Genomic DNA, 21,918 nt, shown 5'->3' with positions numbered 1-21,918 from the left:
ATGTGGACAGACTGGCAGGTCTCAGGAAAACTAGAAAGCCTCCGTTCTGAGGAGGGCAATGTGGGGCATTCTTATTTTTCCTCCACTGATGATGATATCCAATCTGTTTATTCTTACTTTTGTGAGTCAGTACCCAAGAACAACACAGTCATTTTTCAGAACACAATGAGAATTAATCAGAAAGACAGTTTGTTTTACACCACTGTGCTAGTACAGGATAAAGTTGAGCTGAAGGGGATGTTAGATAGTGGGTCCATGGCTACTACTCTGCGCGCAGATATTGTACCTCGGTTGAGGGAGGCAGGAGTGGTAGAGGGGAACTTTCTAGCTCCTTCAGACATTATCCTGGTGGATTGTGGTGGGAACAAACTAGCCCAGTGGGCATGTGTGACTTAAAAATGCAACTTTATGGCTTCTGTTATGTAGTCCCAGTGCTTATTGTTGATGGGCAGGTTGATGAACTCATTGTGGGAACTAATGTGTTGAAGTCTCTGATTAGACAGTGAGTTTCTATGTGCTCACGCAGGTGCCCGAGAGCTGTGGCTGCACCAAGGGCTAAGCTATTGTGTGTTGTCTCTTCGTGTACAGGTATGTCATTTATTTTGTCAGAATTATGTTGTATATCATTTTACTTGTATTGTATAGTGTGTTGTTAGGCACGGAATGTGTGCATGCAGCACCTGTTCTCTTTTGCCTGACCTTCAACTAGCAAGGTGCCCGAGAGCTGTGGCTGCACCAAGAGCTAACATATTGTGTGTTGTCTCTTCGTGTGCAGGTCGAATAAAAATTATCCAACCATCAGAATTCCAGTTGTGGCAGTGTCCTAATTACGTGACCTGCCGACTGGTCAGCTCAAGCCGACCGCCGGAGCTGTGCATGTGGATGAGGTGCACGACCTGCGCATGTGAATTTGTTGATGGCTTACTGTAAGTGAATATATACTGTAAACAGTGAAAGTGAATGTAGCATATTCATTAGATACAGGTATTCGTGCTTATTTGTATGTTTTGGATGAATTTGTTTATTGCATTAATTTTTTGGGGTATTTAAATGCACTAAATTACATTGTATTTTAGTGCTCTGTTGAGCCATGGAAGATTCTCAAATCCATAAGACGTGTTATGCTGGGGATTTTAGTGTGGGTAGAGGGAGGGGTGTCCTTCCATTTACACCAATTGTACAGTCAGCTCCTGGGAGTAGAGCGTTTGCTAGTCCTGAGTTTGCAAGCACTGGGAGGGGTAGGCTGTTTGTTCCACCTGACCAGGGTATCCCACCTCTGTCTTTTGAAGTACCATCATCCACAGTACTCGGTGATAATGGGATGCCTCCGAGTCAGCTTAGTGACCTTATTAAGCAGATTTGTTCAGAGATAGGAGAATCTATCAGAGCGAGTTTACTGCAGCCTGGGGTTTCAAGTCTTTCTCCTGCCCGTCCCCCTCACCAACCCCAGCAGTTTCCCCTGCCTGAGCAGTGTGGGTCAACCTTTATTGATGCGTCCAAGCTGAATCTGGTTGTGAAGTCAGATGTTAGTGCTCCACCTCTTTTTAGGGGTGATGGCTCAGATAAGTACTCTGTCCTGGAGTGGGAGGAGTTAATGGAAGTCTACCTAGAGAAGAGGGGTTACACTGGGTCTGGGAATGTTGGGGAGGTGATGTCTAGGCTCATGGGGAGGGCACGGGATGTGACCAAAGTCTGGAAGCGTAACAACCTTGTTGTCACAGATGTTAAGGCGGTGTTCAGTGTTTTCAAGCAACACTTTGGGGATACTGTCTGCTCAGGTATGCCATTAGCTGATTTCTATTCAATCAAACCATAAGCTAATGAGGGTCCAATATATTTCTGGATTAGGCTTAACAAAGCTGCAGAGGCAGCCGAACAGTACCTTGTGAGTGAGGGCAGGACCTTACCCAATCAGTGCTCAGAGTTGGCAGTCATGTTTGTACGCAACTGTCCTGATAAAGAGTTGGCCCAAGTGTTCAAGAGCAAACCCATTCGTGACTGGACAGCCAGTGAGGTACAGGATCGGTTGGATGAACTGTTAAGGGAACGTAAAGCATGTAGAACACAACTTTCACAGCAGGTTGCTGCTGTTTTTGACTGCCCTCAGGAGGGAGTGGGTCCTGTGAAAAGACCTAATGTGTCATCTTTTTCTCAATGTGGCCGTGAACCAGACCTGGCACCATCTGTATCTGAGGGTGGGACATTAAAGAAAGTTTTGACTTTGTTAGAGAAGGCTCTGGTCAGCAATACTCAGTCTGTGAGTGGTGCAGTGGTCTAAGGCACAACATCGCAGTGCTAGCTGTGCCACTAGAGATCCTGGTTCGAATCCAGGCTCTGTCGTAGCTGGCCGCGACCGGGAGACCCATGGGGCGGCGCACAATTGGACCAGCGTCGTGGAGGGAATGGACGGCTCAGTTCGTAGAGCATGGTGTTTGCAACGCCAGGGTTGTGGGTTTGATTCCCACGGGGGGTATGAAATTTTTTTATATCGTAAGTCGCTCTGGATAAGAGCGTCTGCTAAATGAGGGCAATGTGGGGCATTCTTATTTTTCCTCCACTGATGATGATATCCAATCTGTTTATTCTTACTTTTGTGAGTCAGTACCCAAGAACAACACAGTCATTTTTCAGAACACAATCAGAATGACAGTTTGTTTTACACCACTGTGCTAGTACAGGATAAAGTTGAGCTGAAGGGGATGTTAGATAGTGGGTCCATGGATACTACTCTGCGCGCAGATATTGTTCCTCGGTTGAGGGAGGCAGGAGTGGTAGAGGGGAACTTTCTAGCTCCTTCAGACATCATCCTGGTGGGTTGTGGTGGGAACAAACTAGCCCAGTGGACATGTGTGACTTAAAAATTCAACTTTATGGCTTCTGTTATGTAGTCCCAGTGCTTATTGTTGATGGGCAGGTTGATGAACTCATTGTGGGAACTAATGTGTTGAAGTCTCTGGTTAGACAGTTCAAATCAAATGACAGCTACTGGCGGGTGGCGGGTACACCAGGTTCCTCTAGCCAGTGTGATGTCAAATCTGGAGAGATGGAGAGGAGACTCCATCCCAGATAAAGTGGGCACCATTAAGTTGAAGATAGCAGTAACGCTCCAACCCATGAGTGAGCATCTGGTGTGGGGCCGCCTACCGCCAAAGACAAAACTCTCTGTGGGCAGTACTGTTGTTGTCGAGCCCAGCACGTCTCGTTGTGTGAATCGACACATACTAGTGGGGAGAGTAGTTACGCCTCTGTGGGGGGATGGATGGCTCCCTGTGAAGATTGTGAATCCAACAACATCGGCAGTTACCCTGAGACGAAATGCTAAAGTGGCGGATGTGTACCCTTGCATTGCATTGGAGTATTTTAATGATGTCAAGCAGCAAGCAGCTCATCAGAATGTGGCAAAGGCTCAATGTGACAGATCACATGGCAGTCTGACAGCTAAGAGTTCAGTTGGTGGCAGTGTAGATAATGGCAACAGTACACTGAGGAATCTTGGACTTCAAGGCCTGTCTGTTGAGGAGTGTCCAGTTTCACAGTTCTGGAAAGATAAACTTGTCAACTTAATTGGGAAGTATGACACAGTGTTCTCTAGACATAGCCTAGATTGTGGCGAGGCAAAGGAGTTCTGCCTTCGCATACGGCTGACTGATGACCGCCCATTTCGATGACCTTATCGTAGGCTGTCTCCAGCTCATTACCAAAAACTCAGGGAAACACTGGATGATATGGAGGAAAAGGAAATCGTCAGAAAATCCAGCAGCGAGTATGCCTCATCATTGGTGCTGGTATGGAAAAAGAATGGGGACTTGCGCCTATGTACTGACTTCAGGTGGTTAAATGCCCGCACAGTAAAGGATGCTCATCCCCTGCCTCATCAGGCTGATGTACTGGCCGCGCTGGGAGGTAATGCCTTCTTCAGCACAATGGATTTGACGTCAGGGTATTACAACGTGCCACTGCATGAAGAGGACAAGAAATACACTGCCTTTTCCTCCCCTTTAGGTCTGCACGAGTACAATCGGTTACCTCAGGGCCTCTGCAACAGCCCGGCTACTTTTATGAGAATGATGCTGACCATCTTTGGTGACCAAAACGTTCTAAGTCTCCTTTGTTACTTGGATGATCTGATGGTTTTTGCTAAGACGGAGGAAGAGAGTCTGCAGAGACTTGAGATGGTTTTTCAGCGGTTGCAGGCGCACAACCTTAAACTGTCTCCGTCTAAGTGCAAGTTTCTGAGGAGGTCTGTAAAGTTTTTGGGCCACATCATTTCTCAGGAGGGTGTAGCCACTGACCCTGCTAAAGTTCAAACCATTTTGAATGTGACTGAGAGTGAAGCTGAGAGTGAAGCTGATGGTGTCACACCGTCTCCTATCAAAATAGGTTCTTTCCTTGGTATGGTAGTATACTATTAGCACTACATTGAGAATTGTTCCATGGTTGCTAGGCCATTGTTTCAGCTAACTACAGGTCAGAAGAAGCCTAGGAGAGGCAAGGGTAGGAAGAGGCCTGGTCCCCCTCGCAGGCTCACTGCTGCAGACTGGACTGCCGAATGTCGACTCGCTTTTGAAGCTTTGAAATCAGCACTAGTTGACCAGGCACTGCTGGTTCATCCAGATTTTTCTCAGCCATTTCTACTTTCCGTGGATGCATCTACTAGTGTTTTGGGAGCTGTACTATCACAAGTGCAAGATGGGAAGGACATAGCCAGGCCGATAGCTTTTGCTAGTAAATCTCTTAATCATGCACAATCCAAGTATCCTGCTCACCGGCTGGAATTTCTAGCCATGAAATGGGCCATTCATGATAAATTCAGCCATTGGCTGCGAGGGCATAAGTTTACTGTGTGGACCGACAACGATCCACTCAAATATATTCTTACAAAGCCGAGACGATGCATGCGAACAGAGATGGGTTGCAAAGCTGGCACCCTTTGAGTGGCGCAGTGGTCTAAGGCACTGCATCGCAGTGCTAGCTGTGCCACTAGAGATTCTGGTTCGAATCCAGGCTCTGTCGTAGCCGGCTGCGACCGGGAGACCCATGGGGCGCCGCACAATTGGCCCAGCGTTGTCCAGGGTAGGGGAGGGAATGGCCGGCAGGGATGTTGCTCAGTTGGTAGAGCATGGCGTTTGCAACGCCAGGGTTGTGGGTTCGATTCCCACGGGGGGCCAGTATGAAAAATAAAAATGATGTATGCACTCACTAACTGTAAGTCGCTCTGGATAAGAGCGTCTGCTAAATGACTAAAAATGTAAAATAAAAATGATATCCAGTACATACAGTGGGGAGAACAAGTATTTGATACACTGCCGATTTTGCAGGTTTTCCTACTTACAAAGCATGTAGAGGTCTGTAATTTTTATCATACATACACTTCAACTGTGAGAGACGGAATGTAAAACAAAAATCCAGAAAATCACATTGTATGATTTTTAAGTAATTAATTTGCATTTTATTGCATGACATAAGTATTTGATACATCAGAAAAGCAGAACTTATTATTTGGTACAGAAACCTTTGTTTGCAATTACAGAGATCATACGTTTCCTGTAGGTCGTGACCAGGTTTGCAGCAGGGATTTTGGCCCACTCCTCCATACAGACCTTCTCCAGATCCTTCAGGTTTCGGGGCTGAGATCCCCAAAGCCTACAAGAATTCTGATAGTGAAACTCCACTCAGCTGGGATGGTGCTGTGCCTGATGTTGTTAACTTGGTTGAAGATGCTTTGTCAGTCTGGTCTGTGACAATCTACCAGGATTCTGATCAGTCGTCTGACACTACTAGTGTTGAGTCGGAAATTGAAAGTGTGCTGGCTCCGGATATGCTGATCTGTAGTACTCCCCAACCTGAGGTTAGACCTTTGAGCACGGTTGGTGCTGTCCGTGACATTCCTGCTAGGTTTTTGGGTGAGAGTGTTCGGACTAGACTAGGTAGATTTATTAATCCAGTGAATAGGCTAATCCAAACTATGTCTACACAGGAAATGAAACAATTCTTGGTTTCTCAGTGACGGTAGGATATTGCCTACCTTTTCTTTGTTGTGTGTATGTGGTAATCTAAGTGGGTCTTAGAGTGATTTGTGGGTTTGTCTAATATTTTTGACAATTCATGTAACTTTGTGTGTAGTTCATCAGCATAAAATGTATTTGGCATTTTTTGTATAGGGTTGAATAAGGGATTAGCTACCTCTTATTTTTCCTAATCCTTCACGGGATAGCTTTCCAGCTGATCGACCATTTGTGGGTCTAGAATTAAGGGACTACACTGGGTTACTCTGTCGCCCTGTGGGTGTGGAATGTTTTTTTTCTTTCTTTGCTTTGTTACCTTCGAGGTTATGTGTTTTGTTTTGTGTTTATAATATAGTGTAAAACAGTAGGGGTGAATGTAGTAGTGTGATGTTGTTCCCCTAGATTATGCACCAAATTGCACACAAGGACAGTTCAACTAGGCCAGGTCAAGAGGGGATGTTAATAAGTTCATAATAATAATAATAATAATATTAATTCAATGTGGTTTTTATTTAATTACAGCTGCATAGCTAATGTAATTTTTTGGTGTACAAACATTTTTATATATCTATATTGTAAATACACCTAATTGTAAAAGTTGTGTATATTTTGGTTTGGTCCATCGCGGGTTATCTGTATTTATGTACCCTCTTATTGTTCTCTTTTGCCTGTCCTTCAACTAGCAAGGTATGTTGTCCTTGGCGCCGTAATTTGTCAATATAAAACTGTGGTAAAGTTACACAAAGTGCTGTTACGCAACTATAGGTTTTGTTACAATGTGGACAATATAAAGATTTATGTTAACAACTTTCACCAAGCTCGCTAATTTGGGTACCTATTGTAACTCGGGAGTATTTGGGTCAGTGTTTGAGTGAGTTTCTATGTGCACACGCAGGTGCCCGAGAGCTGTGGCTGCACCAAGGGCTAACCTATTGTGTGTTGTCTCTTCGTGTACAGGTATGTCATTTATTTTGTCAGAATTATGTTGAATATCATTTTACTTGTATTGTATAGTGTGTTGTTAGGCACTGAATGTGTGCATCCAGCACCTGTTCTCTTTTGCCTGACCTTCAACTAGCAAGATGCCCGAGAGCTGTGGCTGCACCAAGGGCTAACATAATTTTTTTGTCTCTTCGTGTGCAGGTCGAATAAAAATTATCCAACCATCAGAATTCCAGTTGTGGCAGTGTCCTCCCGAGTGGCGCAGTGGTCTAAGGCACTGCATCGCAGTGTTAACTGTGCCACCAGAGATCCTGGTTCGAATCCAGGCTCTGTCGCAGCCTGCCGCGACCGGGAGACCCATGGGGCGGCGCACAATTGGCCCAGCGTCGTCCAGGGTAGGGGAGGGAATGGCCGGCAGGGATGTAGCTCAGTTGATAGAGCATGGCGTTTGCAACGCCAGGGTTGTGGGTTTGATTCCCACGGGGGGCCAGTATAAAAAAAATAAATAAAAAAATAAAAAAAATAAAAAAAAGATCTATTCGCTAACTGTAAGTCGCTCTGGATAAGAGCGTCTGCTAAATGACTAAAATGTAAATGTAAAAGTACACAACGCAGAACGAACCACGCTGCATATGCATAATGATGTAGTAAACAACATCGCTCTGCGTGGGAACTTTTGGTGGGGGGGAAGTAGACTTTATAAGTCTCCATGGTGGGTAAAGACCATCACTTCGTTGTCTTGTTGGGAATAGTAATAATTTGTGACAGTACGCATTGTATTAGTCTAACGGTTGTTTTTAATTTAGTTTCTCACATTAAACAGACATTTGAGAAGGATTTGAGAAGCGAATTGCTTGCAGTTGTACCTATGACACACAGACACACTAAAGCTGTACAGTGTAGTTAGAAAAGACAGTTTACATTATTTGCAGATGTGTTCCCTTTTATTTACAAATCGAAAAATGTAACATTTGAAATGAATGTGGCAGAACAGTTAAGCATAGAGTTCCTGTGGGAGTCTTCTCCTTCAGTCTTTTTGCCTCCTATTCCTCGTTTCCTATTAGATGGGATTTTCCCAATGCCAAGTTCACCTGAGACAGCCACTATCCAGTGTCATGTGTTGCTGAATTACAGATCTCGCTATCCCAATGTCGCTGCTGTCCATGGTGCTGAAATATCCAATCTCGGCTATTTGCATACATAGGACCATCCACACTTGACACCACACACACAAGTTAATGCTAATATCACACACACTTTTGAACATTGCACAACCTGCAACAAGACACTGAAACAGCACTTAATTTCAAGTTTGTTTGTTTCTGAATAAAGATGCGAAGAATGAAATCAATGTGTGGAAGGAGATTGGACAATGTATAGGCATTCCCTATAGCTATATTTGACTGGAGCATGATCAGATTGCTTTGTTTCAGCCAGAATGGAAATTTGTTCTGAGAAACTATGCCCATTATAGCATGACTATTTCAGACAGAATTCACTTAATATTGTCTGTAAAAATATAAATAAGGCAATGTTTATATGACCCCCTTTCAAACATTCACATATTTATCATTTTCTTGCAGATATACAGTACATTCAGAAAGTATTCATACCCCTTAACTTATTCCACATGTTGTTTTCTTACAGCCTGAATTCAAAATGGATTCAATTATAATATTTTCTCTCACGCAGCTACATACAATACCCCATAATGACAAAGTGAAAACACGTTTTTGAAATTTTTGCAAATGTATTGGAAATGAAATACAGAAATATCTCATTTATATAAGTATTCACACCCCTGAGTCGATTAAAGCTGTGTCTTTCTGGGTAAGTCTCCAAGAGCTTTGCACAACTGGATTGTAAAATATATGCAATATACATTATATAGACAGCCATTTTTTTTTTTGCCATAAGTTTTCAAGCCAAATTAAGTCAAAACTGTAACTAAGCCACTCAGGAACATTCAATGTCATCTTGGTAAGCAACTCCAGTGAATATTTGGCCTTGTGTTTTAGGTTATTGTCCTGCTGAAGAGGGAATTTGTCTCCCAGTGTCTGTTGGAAAGCAGACTGAACCAGGTTTTCCTCTAGGATTCTGACTGTACTTAGCTCTATTCTGTTTCTTTTTATCCTAAAAAAGTCTCTAGTCCTTGCCAATGACATGCATACCCATAACATGATGCAGCCACCACCATGCTTGGAAATATGAAGAGTGGTACTCAGTGATGTGTTGTGTTGGATTTGCCCCAAACATTACACTTTGTATTCAGGACATAAAGTTAATTTCTTTGCCACATTATTTGCAGTTTTACTTTAGTGCCTTATTGCAAACACAATGCATGTAAGGTTTCCTTCTTTTACATTTACATTTTAGTCATTTAGCAGACGCTCTTATCCAGAGCGACTTACAGTTAGTGAGTGCATACTCTGTCAATTAGGTTAGTATTGTGGAGTAACTACAATGTTGATGATTCATCCTCAGTTTTCTCCTATCAAAGCCATTAAACTTTCTAACTGTTTTAAAGCCACCATTGGCCTCATGGTGAAATCCCTGATAGTTTTCCTTCCTCTCCTGCAGCTGAGTTAGGAAGGACACCTGTATTTTTGTAGTGACTGGGTGTATTAATACACCATCCAAAGCGTAATTAATACCTTCACCATGCTCAAAGGAATATTCAATGTCTGCTTTAATTGTACCCATCTACCAAAAGGTGCCCTACTTTGCGAGGCATTGGAAAACCTCCCTGGTCTTTGTGGTTGAATCTATGTTTCAAATTCACTGCTGGACTGAGGGACCTTATAGATAATTGTATGTGTGGGGTACAGAGATTATGTAGTCATTTGAAAATCACTATTATTGCACACACAGTGAGTCCATCTAACTGATTATGTGACTTGTTAAGCACATTTTTACTCCTGAGATTATTTAGGCTTGCCATAACAAAGGGGTTGAAAACTAATTGATTAGATTACTAGATACTAGACTCTGTCAATATGTTTTTGGAAGTGGCTCTGCATTTCTTGCATACACATCATATTTATGTAAGGATTATGACGACCTTCTAAAAGGACAAAGCTGTTTATGTGTGTTCCCTTGTCTCCACTGTCACCACATCCCTCGATGTGTGCAAACAGAGCATCTATATCAGGGATGGGCAACTCCAGTCCTCGGGACCTGATTGGTGTTACAATTGTTCCCCAGCCCCAGCTAACACATTTGACTCTAATAATCAATTACTCATGGGCTTCAGTTTAGAATGCAATAAGTTTAATCAGCTGTGTTTGCTAGGGATGGGGAAAAAGTGTGACACCACTCCGACCCCCAAGGACTGGAATTGTCCATGCCTGATCTATATGGTAGGACCAGTACCAGATTAATATGGAGGCGAAAGAAACGCACACCTATTTAGGCGAGATGCTGGCTATCGGAGTAGAACACTTGAAAAAGAAAAGGAGAGCCGCACACTCTAGGAGCTCAGATGCAATAATTTAATAACTTAATAACCAACGTCAGGATACCCTGATGAAGACAGCTTGTCTGTCGAAACTTTGGTTATTAGGTTATTAAATTATTGCATCTGAGCTCCTAGAGTGTGCGGAAAAAGTGTGACACCACTCCGGCCCCCAAGGACAGGAATTGTCCATCCCTGATCTATATGGTAGGAACTGTACCAGACCTGAATGAATGTGTCTGTTTTGAATATTCACGGAGACAGAATGATGTGGTTGATAGCAGAGACGTCATGCCCAAAGGGGGCACAGGGTCACCTGCCCCCTCAGATTTGTGATGTTTAAATTTGTCTTGTTATTTTTTCTCTGTCATACTACTAACCATGAAGTTGGCTTTAGCTAGCCCAGATAGGATCCCATTCTCCCAACCTAATAACTACACTGAACAAAAATATTAACGCAATATGTAAAGTGTTGGTCCCATGTTTCATGAGCTGAAATAAAAGCGTGAAATATTTTGTTCGCACAAAAAGCTTATTTTTCTCAAATTGTGTGCACAAATTTGTTTTCATCCCTGTAAGCGAGCATTTCTCCTTTGCCAAGATAATCCATCCACCTGACAAATATGGCATATCAAGAAGCTGATTAAACAGCATGATAATTACACAGGTGCACCTTGTGCTGAGGATAATAAAATGCCACTCTAAAATGTGCAGTTTTGTCACACAACACAATGCACAGATGTTTCAAGTTTTGAGGCAGCGTGCAATTGGCTTACGGACTGCAGGAATGTCCACCAGAGCTGTTAACAGATATGTTTATGTTAATTTCTCAACCATAAGCCAAGGCGGCTTTAGAGAATTTGGCAGTACTTCTAACTGGCCTCACGACTTCAGACCACTTGTAAAGCAGCGTATGGGCGAGCTGTTGGCTGATGTCAACGTTGTGAATGCTCCATGGTGGCAGTGGGGTTATGGTATGGGCAGGCATAAGCTACAGACAATGAACACAATTGCATTTATCGATGACAATTTGAATGCACAGATATACCGTGGGATAGTGTACGTGCACAAAGTGAGTTTGTAACATGTATATCATTCTTACTTGTTGTTCTTTATATTTACTACCATTGCCTATTGTAAGTTGCCTCTCTGTGTTTTACTGTGTTGTGTAATACTCCGCAGGTAGCATTATGCCATTAATACAGCCCTTCCTTTGTTAATAGCGTTGTTGCTCTACTTGTGCTATCAGATATTGTGCATATTCATTACCCCTGTTATCTGTCCATTACAGGACCACTATCATTCCACTACCTTTCCATGTCCATTTCATCCGTGTGTGTCAATAAAGTATCCTTGAATGTAACTCTGAGGTTGCCTTATTCCCCTCTTACCGGGGGAGGTGAAAGCGCAACCTGGTCTCAGAACATTTCGTATTATTCTGTATGTACAAAGCTGTGATCAAGGCAAAGGGTGGCTACTTTGAAGAATCTCAAATCTGAAATATATTTTGATATGTGTAACACATTTTGGGTTACTACATGATGCCATATGTGTTATTTAATAGTTTTGATGTCTTCACTATTATTCTACAATGTAGAAAATACACAAGACACAGAGGAGGAGAAACTATCCAACACCCTGGGAGAGAGAACGAGTGACCTCAGTCGAACTCACAGCCAGAAAGATGGGTTAGATACAGGAGAGGAGGAGGTTACCCCGGATGCCATCACCCCTGCTCCTGTGAACAAGGAATGAGAGGGGAAGCCTTCTAATCAGGCCAACGGGCAGGCGGAGCGAGAGGTCATAGTGATAGTGATTCACACCCAGAGAGAGACAGACAACCCATACAACCTCTTGGCTGAGATTAACCACACAGAGGTAGAGGCAGAGGGCCTTCAGGGCAAGCCAGTCAGCCTGCCTGCTCTGATCCTCAAGTCAATTGTATTTAAATTCATATTCATTAAAGATTTTTAGTCAAGACTTGAAAAGTGCCATTTATTTCAAATGATAATTATTCAGTGTCTGCAACCCTCAAGAACCAGGGTGAGTCTGGGTCCCCCTTTAACTGGGCAAACACAACTTGCATATTGTCATAGACTAGGCCGAAACGTTAATCTTTTAACCTTGCTTAAATAAAACAATGCATTTTTAATAGTGAGCAAGAGTTTTCTATGATGATTAAAGTTTTTTTGTCGCGCCCTCCACTTTTTTGTCAAATAATACATCTAAAAAAAATGTAATAAGTTAATTATTAAAAGCATTAAAATTGGGATTGGGATGTTTCCCACCTATTTATACAACCTACTCCACAAAGTTTAGAGAAATGTTCTGAAATTAATTAAGAATTAAACAGAAGAAAATCAGAATTGAAGGCAACTATAATGCAAAGAATTTAATGGTATATGGTTCAATCCTGTTTCTGGTCTAATGAATAGTTAATATTGTTCCTCCTCTTCCTTGTGGCAAGCGCAGCAGCACACTGCCCTCCAAAGCCTGCAAAAAAAACGCTGGACTGCCGCTTTCCTCGCCCTGGATGGAACATCCAGGGTCACGTCCTTGGTGACGTGTGGGGTGACGTCCAGGGTGACCACAGCATCATCCTCTGGAAAGGGACAAAAGCGGGACAGAATGTAAATAAATGCAAACCGTAGGTTCTAAACACTGGCCAGTTGAATGGGATCTTTTATTTCAGCTCATGAAACATGGGACCAACACTTTACATGTTATCATGATGAACGGCACCTGTCAGAGTGCTTTCTATAAGTCTTACTCACCTGCTTGGATGTCAGATGGCAGAGTGGCGTAGACGGCCACCATGAGAGGCTTTTCTTCAGGTGTGACGTCCACAACCTCCAAGAGTGAAGAAGCAGGGTATGCATCTGTGTTAGGGGTGAGGTCCACAAGCTCCAGGTGGGAAGAAGCAGGATCTGCCTCTGTGTTTGGGGTGATGTCCACAACCTCTAGGTGGTAAGAAGCCGGGTCTGCATCTGTGTTAGGGGTGATGTCCACAAACTCCAGGTGGGAAGAAGCAGGATCTGCCTCTGTGTTAGGGTTGATGTCCACAACCTTCAGGTGGGAAGAAGCCGGGTCTGCCTCTTTGTTAGGGGTGATGTTCACAACCTCCAGGTGGGAAGAAGCCAGGTGTGCCTCTTTGTTAGAATTGATGTCCGCAATCTCTAGGTGGGAAGAAGCCGGGTCTGCCTCTGTGTTTGGGGTGATGTCCACAAGCTCCAGGTGGGAAGAAGCCGGGTCTGTCTCTGTGTTAGGGGTGGTTTCCACAACCTCCTGATAGGAAGAAGCCGGGTCTAACTCTGTGTTAGGGGTGATGACCACAAACTTCAGGTGGGTAGAAGCCGTCTCAGCCTCTGTGTTAGGGGTGATGTCCACAAGCTCCTTGTGGGAAGAAGCCAGGTGTGCCTCTTTGTTAGGGGTGATGTCCACAACCTCCAGGTGGGAAGAAGCAAGGTGTGCCTCTTTGTTAGGGGTGATGTCCACAACCTCCAGGTGAGAAGAAGCCGGGTCTGCCTCTGTGTTAGGGGTGATGTCCACAACCTCCAGGTGGGAAGATGCTGGGTCTGCCTCTGAGTTATGGGTGATGTCAACAACCATACGGTGGGAAGAAGCAGGGTCTGACTCTGTGTTAGGGGTGATGTCCACAAACTTCAGGTGGGTAGAAACCGTCTCAGCCTCTGTGTTAGGGGTGACGTTCACAACCTCCAGGTGGAAAGAAGCCAGGTGTATCTCTTTGTTAGGGTTGATGACCGCAATCTCTAGGTGGGAAGAACCCGGGTCTGCCTCTGTGTTTGGGGTGATGTCCACAAGCTCCTGATGGGAAGAAACCAGGTGTGCCTCTGTGTTAGGGGTGATGTCCTCAACTTCCAGGTGGTAAGATACCGGGTCTGCCTCTGTGCTACGGGTTTTGTCAGCAACCTCCAGGTGGGAAGAAGCCAGGTGTGCCTCTGTGTTAGGGGTGATGTCCAAAACCACTATGTGGGAAGAAGCCGGGTCTTCCTCTCTGCTACAGGTGATGTCAACAACATCTAGGTGGGGAGAAGCTGGGTCAAACTCTGTGTTAGGGGTGAATCCCTCAACCTCCAGGTGGGCAGAAGCCGGGTCTTTCTCTGTGTTAGGGGTGATGTCCACAACCTCCGGGTGGGAAGAAGCTGGGTCTGCCTCTGTGTTATGGGGGATTTCCACAACCTCCAGGTGGGAAGAAGCCTGGTCTGCATCTGTGTTAGGGGTGACAATTAAAATCCTGATTGGCTCTACTACTACAAGGCACCAGGATGTCATGACAAAAGGCATCTGTCAGAGTGCTTTCTATGAGTGCTACTCACCTGCTTGGATATCAGCTGGTAGTGTGGCGGAGAAGGCCACCACTAGGACAGGGGGAACTCGCAGGGTGTCTGCAGTAGGCTGGAAGTAGCTTTTCACCTCGTCCGCCACAAAGGCACAGACAGAGCTCATAAAAAAAGGGGTCTTGAGGTCATCCAGGGAGAAGGACTGGCTGATTCTCCCGAGGATCGACCTCACAGAGTCAAAAGCAGCAGCCCGGGAGAAAGGGGTGTGAGGAGAAGAGGCCTTCAACGTGTTGGAGAGCTTCTCCCCTACGGCCACCACCATACTCACAGCCATCCCGCTTAGGAGGATGGGGTGATCTGAATGGCCTTCCTCTGGCTGAAGCCACAGGGCCAGGAGGATCCTAGGCACCAGCTCCACCACCACCTGGGATGGGCTGAGCAGGTTGCTACAGGGCTTATTGGACAGCTTGTCCAGAATGCTCCTCACAGCTCTCTCCACGATGATGTGGACCTTGGGGTCGCTGAAATCAACAAAAAGCAGCAGAGAAAGCTAAACGATGTGCAATGTTCACACAGAGAACACTGCCCTAGTTATTTTCTGCATAGCTCCAGATGTGTAGATGAATGGAGCAAGCTGTATGCAGGGCAATACATGGAACTCACATGTCAGCGCCAGCTGGAGAGGTGGTGTGCATAGAGCGGCGGAGCTTGCAGACAGCCTTGTGCTCCATGTCAATCATTTTTAGGCAGGTGTTTACTTCCCAGGTCTGCCGTAGGAAACAGGAAGTCCCATTAGTGTAATTTCACAACAGATATATTCTGCTGTACTGACTAGTTGTTGAAAGGCTAGAAAGGAGCTCACTGACTGATAGTCTAAGTCTCTAACTCTCATTCTCTTACCAGCCGAGCGAGTTCGTTCCCCTCCTCCAGGGTTTCCTTCCACACCCTTCAAATAAAACACAAAGCATTTCAACTTTCCTGGCTTCCTATTTATCTGTTGTTTATTTTACCCACACCTCCTGGAGTGCTGCTGGTGACAGAGAATGGCAGTGAAGGTGAGAGCTGACGTGGTACTCACCTCTCCCTAAGGGATTTTTTGCCCTGAGACACCAGCCAGTCGCTCATGTGCTCCATGGTGACATGGGGCGAGACCTGGCCTCGACTCTGGAGCAGCAGATAGTGGACCATGAACTTCTTCTGCAAGATGAGGTAAGGTGTGAGACCGTGCCACTAAAGACCATATAATGTGCTTTCAGAAGGGCCTCTCGCAACATTTCACAACTGCTCATGTCTCACAATTTGCAAGTGATATTAAAAACTCTTATGACCATCTTCTCTAAACTGTCTTGAAATAAAACTCTTGTTTTGGGATTAAATCTATCTCTTTTTTTCTGTGGTTACTTTTTTTGTGGGATGAATCTTACCTGTTTATTGTAATATGCTTCCTCCCAGCAGGCCTGCAGAGTCTGAAAATAAAGGCTGCTTCTACAGAATTCCTTTGAAGATAATTAAAACAATTATGCTTTATTAGGTACATTATGCACAGGCATTTACAGTATGCCAAAAGGAATATCTCCTAAGATTACCTTAGTGGGACCATAAGTGAACTCAGGAATGCTCCCAACCCTATCCATGGTCAGAGGGGGACGAAATGCAGCGCTATAAATATACGGGATGCTCTAGAGATAACAGGAATGACTTAAAGTCGCGAATGATCAATGCCTGTGGAGTCGTCCAATATGCTGCGCTGAGAATTGAGTTGTAGGCGATATTTGGATATGCTTGGCGCAATTTACATGTTTACATTCTATTGCCATGGAGAAATTGAGTTTCTAGAACCTGTTTTCTTCTATGTCTTTATTTCGTGAAATATTAAGATCTTTATTTTGTCATAATGTGTATATGAGGACGTTGGAGCCCGTTCCGATTCATGACGCGGTTATCCAGGTGCATGTTGCATAGACCTACTAATCCAACCTTGGCTTACAAGTTAAATTAAATTAGTATATATGCCTATACAAATCTATTGACCACATCCATTTAAATCAATGATTGTCAATTGAAAATGTGGTAGTTGTGTTATCCTGTTGTGCGTGTCAGGGCTCCTCTTAAGCACGTTATTCCAATATTTCCTAGAATTGACGCAGGTTACACTTTTGCAAAACTACTAGGTTAAAAATAAGAGCATGAATGACAATAAAGGTATGACTTGAATTATATGTGTAGTAGTGTGATGTTGTTCCCCTAGATTATGCACCAAATTGCACACAAGGACAGTTCAAGTAGGCCAGGTCAAGAGGGGATGTTAATAAATTAATAATAATAATAATTCAATGTGGTTTCTTTATTTAATTAAAGCTGCATAGCTAATGTTATTTTTTGGTGTGCAAACATTTTTATGTATCTATATTGCAAATACACCTAATTGTAAAAGTTGTGTATATTTTGGTTTGGTCCATCGCGGGTTATCTGTATTTATGTACCCTCTTATTGTTCTCTTTTGCCTGACCTTCAACTAGCAAGGTATGTTGTCCTTGGCGCCGTAATTTGTCGATATAAAACTGTGGTAAAGTTACACAAAGTGCTGTTACGCAACTACAGGTTTTGTTACAATGTGGACAATATAAAGATGTATGTTAACAACTTTCACCGAGCTCGCTAATTAGGGTACCTATTGTAACTCGGGAGTATTTGGGTCAGTGTTTGAGTGAGTTTCTATGTGCTCACGCAGGTGCCCGAGAGCTGTGGCTGCACCAAGAGCTAACATATTGTGTGTTGTCTCTTCGTGTGCAGGTCGAATAAAAATTATCCAACCATCAGCATTCCAGTTGTGGCAGTGTCCTAATTACGTGACCTGCCGACTGGTCAGCTCAAGCCGACCGCCGGAGCTGTGCATGTGGATGAGGTGCACGACCTGCGCATGTGAATTTGTTGATGGCTTACTGTAAGTGAATATATACTGTAAACAGTGAAAGTGAATGTAGCATATTCATTAGATACAGGTATTCGTGCTTACTTGTATGTTTTGGATGAATTTGTTTATTGCATTAATTTTTTTGGGTATTTGAACGCACTAAATTACATTGTATTTTAGTGCTCTGTTGAGCCATGGAAGATTCTCAAATCCATAAGACGTGTTATGCTGTGGATTTTAGTGTGGGTAGAGGGAGGGGTGTCCTTCCATTTACACCAATTGTACAGTCAGCTCCTGGGAGTAGAGCGTTTGCTAGTCCTGAGTTTGCAAGCACTGGGAGGCACGAATACCTGTATCTAATGAATATGCTACATGTTTGTTCCACCTGACCAGGGTATCCCACCTCTGTCTTTTGATGTACCATCATCCACAGTACTCGGTGATAATGGGACGCCTCCGAGTCAGCTTAGTGACCTTATTAAGCAGATTGGTTCAGAGATAGGAGAATCTATCAGAGCGAGTTTACTGCAGCCTGGGGTTTCAAGTCTTTCTCCTGCCCGTCCCCCTCACCAACCCCAGCAGTTTCCCCTGCCTGAGCAGTGTGGGTCAACCTTTATTGATGCGTCCAAGCTGAATCTGGTTGTGAAGTCAGATGTTAGTGCTCCACCTCTTTTTAGGGGTGATGGCTCAGATAAGTACTCTGTCCTGGAGTGGGAGGAGTTAATGGAAGTCTACCTAGAGAAGAGGGGTTACACTGGGTTTGGGAATGTTGGGGAGGTGATGTCTAGGCTCATGGGGAGAGCACGGGATGTGACCAAAGTCTGGAAGCGTAACAACCTTGTTGTCACAGATGTTAAGGCGGTGTTCAGTGTTTTCAAGCAACACTTTGGGGATACTGTCTGCTCAGGTATGCCATTAGCTGATTTCTATTCAATCAAACCATATGCTAATGAGGGTCCAATAGATTTCTGGATTAGGCTTAACAAAGCTGCAGAGGCAGCCGAACAGTACCTTGTGAGTGAGGGCAGGACCTTACCCAATCAGTGCTCAGAGTTGGCAGTCATGTTTGTACGCAACTGTCCTGATAAAGAGTTGGCCCAAGTGTTCAAGAGCAAACCCATTCGTGACTGGACAGCCAGTGAGGTACAGGATCGGTTGGATGAACTGTTAAGGGAACGTAAAGCATGTAGAACACAACTTTCACAGCAGGTTGCTGCTGTTTTTGACTGCCCTCAGGAGGGAGTGGGTCCTGTGAAAAGACCTAATGTGTCATCTTTTTCTCAATGTGGCCGTGAACCAGACCAGGTACCATCTGTATCTGAGGGTGGGACGTTAAAGAAAGTTTTGACTTTGTTAGAGAAGGCTCTGGTCAGCAATACTCAGTCTGTGAGTGGCGCAGTGGTCTAAGGCACTACATCGCAGTGCTAGCTGTGCCACTAGAGATCCTGGTTCGAATCCAGGCTCTGTCGTAGCCGGCCGCGACCGGGAGACCCATGGGGCGGCGCACAATTGGACCAGCGTCACCTAGGGTAGTGGAGGGAATGGCCGGCTCAGTTCGTAGAGCATGGTGTTTGCAACGCCAGGGTTGTGGGTTCGATTCCCACGGGGGGTATGAAAAAAATTAACTAACTGTAAGTCGCTCTGGATAAGAGCGTCTGCTAAATGAGTGCAATGTGGGGCATTCTTATTTTTTCTCCACTGATGATGATATCCAATCTGTTTATTCTTACTTTTGTGAGTCAGTACCCAAGAACAACACAGTCATTTTTCAGAACACAATCAGAATGACAGTTTGTTTTACACCACTGTGCTAGTACAGGATAAAGTTGAGCTGAAGGGGATGTTAGATAGTGGGTCCATGGCTACTACTCTGCGTGCAGATATTGTACCTCGGTTGAGGGAGGCAGGAGTGGTAGAGGGGAACTTTCTAGCTCCTTCAGACATCATCCTGGTGGGTTGTGGTGGGAACAAACTAGCCCAGTGGGCATGTGTGACTTAAAAATTCAACTTTATGGCTTCTGTTATGTAGTCCCAGTGCTTATTGTTGATGGGCAGGTTGATGAACTCATTGTGGGAACTAATGTGTTGAAGTCTCTGATTAGACAGTTCAAATCAAATGACAGCTACTGGCGGGTGGCGGGTACACCAGGTTCCTCTAGCCAGTGTGATGTCAAATCTGGAGAGATGGAGAGGAGACTCCATCCCAGATAAAGTGGGCACCATTAAGTTGAAGATAGCAGTAACGTGCTACACCGAAGACAATGCCAACCTACATTAACTACCCACAACAGCCCACGATGCCTAACTATGACACCATAGCTAACTAGCATGCTAGCATCCAATAACACACAGTTTAGCACCAATACTTGGTTACAACAGACTACCAATAGTGTGTTAACACACTAAACAGATCATTCGCGTCCGTGTCTAGTTCCTTTCATAACGCAGCAATAATTAAAGGTTGGCTAGCTAGCATAAGTATATTGTATTTAGCTACTACAGTACAGTTAGCTGGTCGTGTTGGCTAGCTAGCAATGGCCACTGTGTTGACTTTGTTTGAAGAACGGCTAGCTAGCTAGCTTCGTGCTAGACCCGGCACCGCCGAAAAACAATGCTAACCTACAGTAACTACCCACAACAGCCCACGATGCCTAACTATGACGCCATGGCTAACTAGCATGCTAGCATCCAATAACACACAGTTTAGCACCAATACTTGGTTACAACAAACTACCAATAGTGTGTTAACACACTAAACAGATAATTCGTGTCCGTGTCTAGTTCCTTTCATAACGCAGCAAAAATTAAACGTTGGCTAGCTAGCACATTAACATTGGAAACAACTCTCCACCGTTGCTAAACGTTACCAGTAGCTACCCGCTAGCTAGCTAGCCTCGTGCTTTCTCCGGGCTCCGCCGTAAACAATACTTACCTACAATAATTACCTACGGAAACCTACAATAACTACCTAAATAAACTACCTACAATACCTAACTACAACTACCTACCTACGATCAAATGCATGGTTTAAGCTTTACTCAACACCATATAAGAAGCCAAGCTTACCTCAAGCTTACCTCCTGCTAGAGAAAACACAACCTCTCCCGACCACAGCACAGCACAGACTGCTCTACAAAGCCATTTGTGACCATTTGTGAGGTCTGGGAAAAATGTAAGACATTTGGATTTTGGGGTGTAGTTACCCTTAAATGCAAGCGTGCACCAGGAAGAGACCTTTGTTTGGTTAAGCGGTGTTGCTGTAGAACAAATGGCCACTGGAGTGATGCAAATGATCACGGTATAATTCTGCCAGGCAGGCATAGGCTACTTTGTAGTTAACATTTACTTGCGAAGGTTTTGGGGAAAGCCATTCCTTCCCTACCAGAAGAAGGTTATCATTAGCATCATCGCTAACGGCTACACAAAGTGTAGACATACGCGCGCACCGCACACATGCACACAGACAGGGGCATTCCTGTGCCGTTTCAGAAAGTTCATGGAAATACGAATCACTGATGCATTTTGTTCATGTCTTATGATTGACTTGGGCAAATGAATGCGTTTTCTAACAAGTTGAATAGATTTAGTTGATTTCTTACTAAGTTCAATAAATGTTTGAATATTGTTGAATTTCGGTTTAATGTCTGGATTCCGTGATTCGGTCCGCAACGCCTATTTTATAGGGCCCTAGTCAATGAACTTGTCATAAATCAACATAGGATATGCCCTCTTCCCCCCCCCCCCCAACAAGACTCAAATATATATATATATATATTGGAAATGTAAGCAGGGGTTGAGCTTCTTCAGTTTGTGTCACAAAGTGGATACGTTTCTGTGTCCTTTTCAGAGTGAGTGACACATTGACTTTATATAGTGTACCAAGAGTTGTTCCCTCGCTTACGGCCATACCAGCCTGAATACGCCCGATCTCGTCTGATCTCGGAAGCTAAGCAGGGTCGGGCCTGGTTAGTACTTGGATGGGAGACCGCCTGGGAATACCAGGTGCTGTAAGCTTTTTGTCCCAGTAGAGCGTGCTCTTGTGTCATGGAGCAACTGCTTTTTATTTATCACCCTAATAATATCATGGCTTGTTATTGGACTAAATGCAGTTTGTGTGCTGCCCTGCCCTGATCAAATCAAATCAAATAATGGACAGTGCGTTTCCCTCAAAATATAGGCAGTACATGCAGCCTTTGTTTTTAGTCTAGGAGACAGTCAATGTCTGTAGTCCATTAGGGCACTATACAATCCCTTCAATGTTTTGCCTGATTCCGTTAATTCCCAAGTTCCCTTTTCTCCGTT

This window comes from Coregonus lavaretus (assembly GCF_964263955.1).
Source record: "Coregonus lavaretus genome assembly, chromosome: 4".
NCBI lineage: Eukaryota > Metazoa > Chordata > Actinopteri > Salmoniformes > Salmonidae > Coregonus > Coregonus lavaretus.
Note: the sequence above shows the minus strand (reverse complement) of the source record.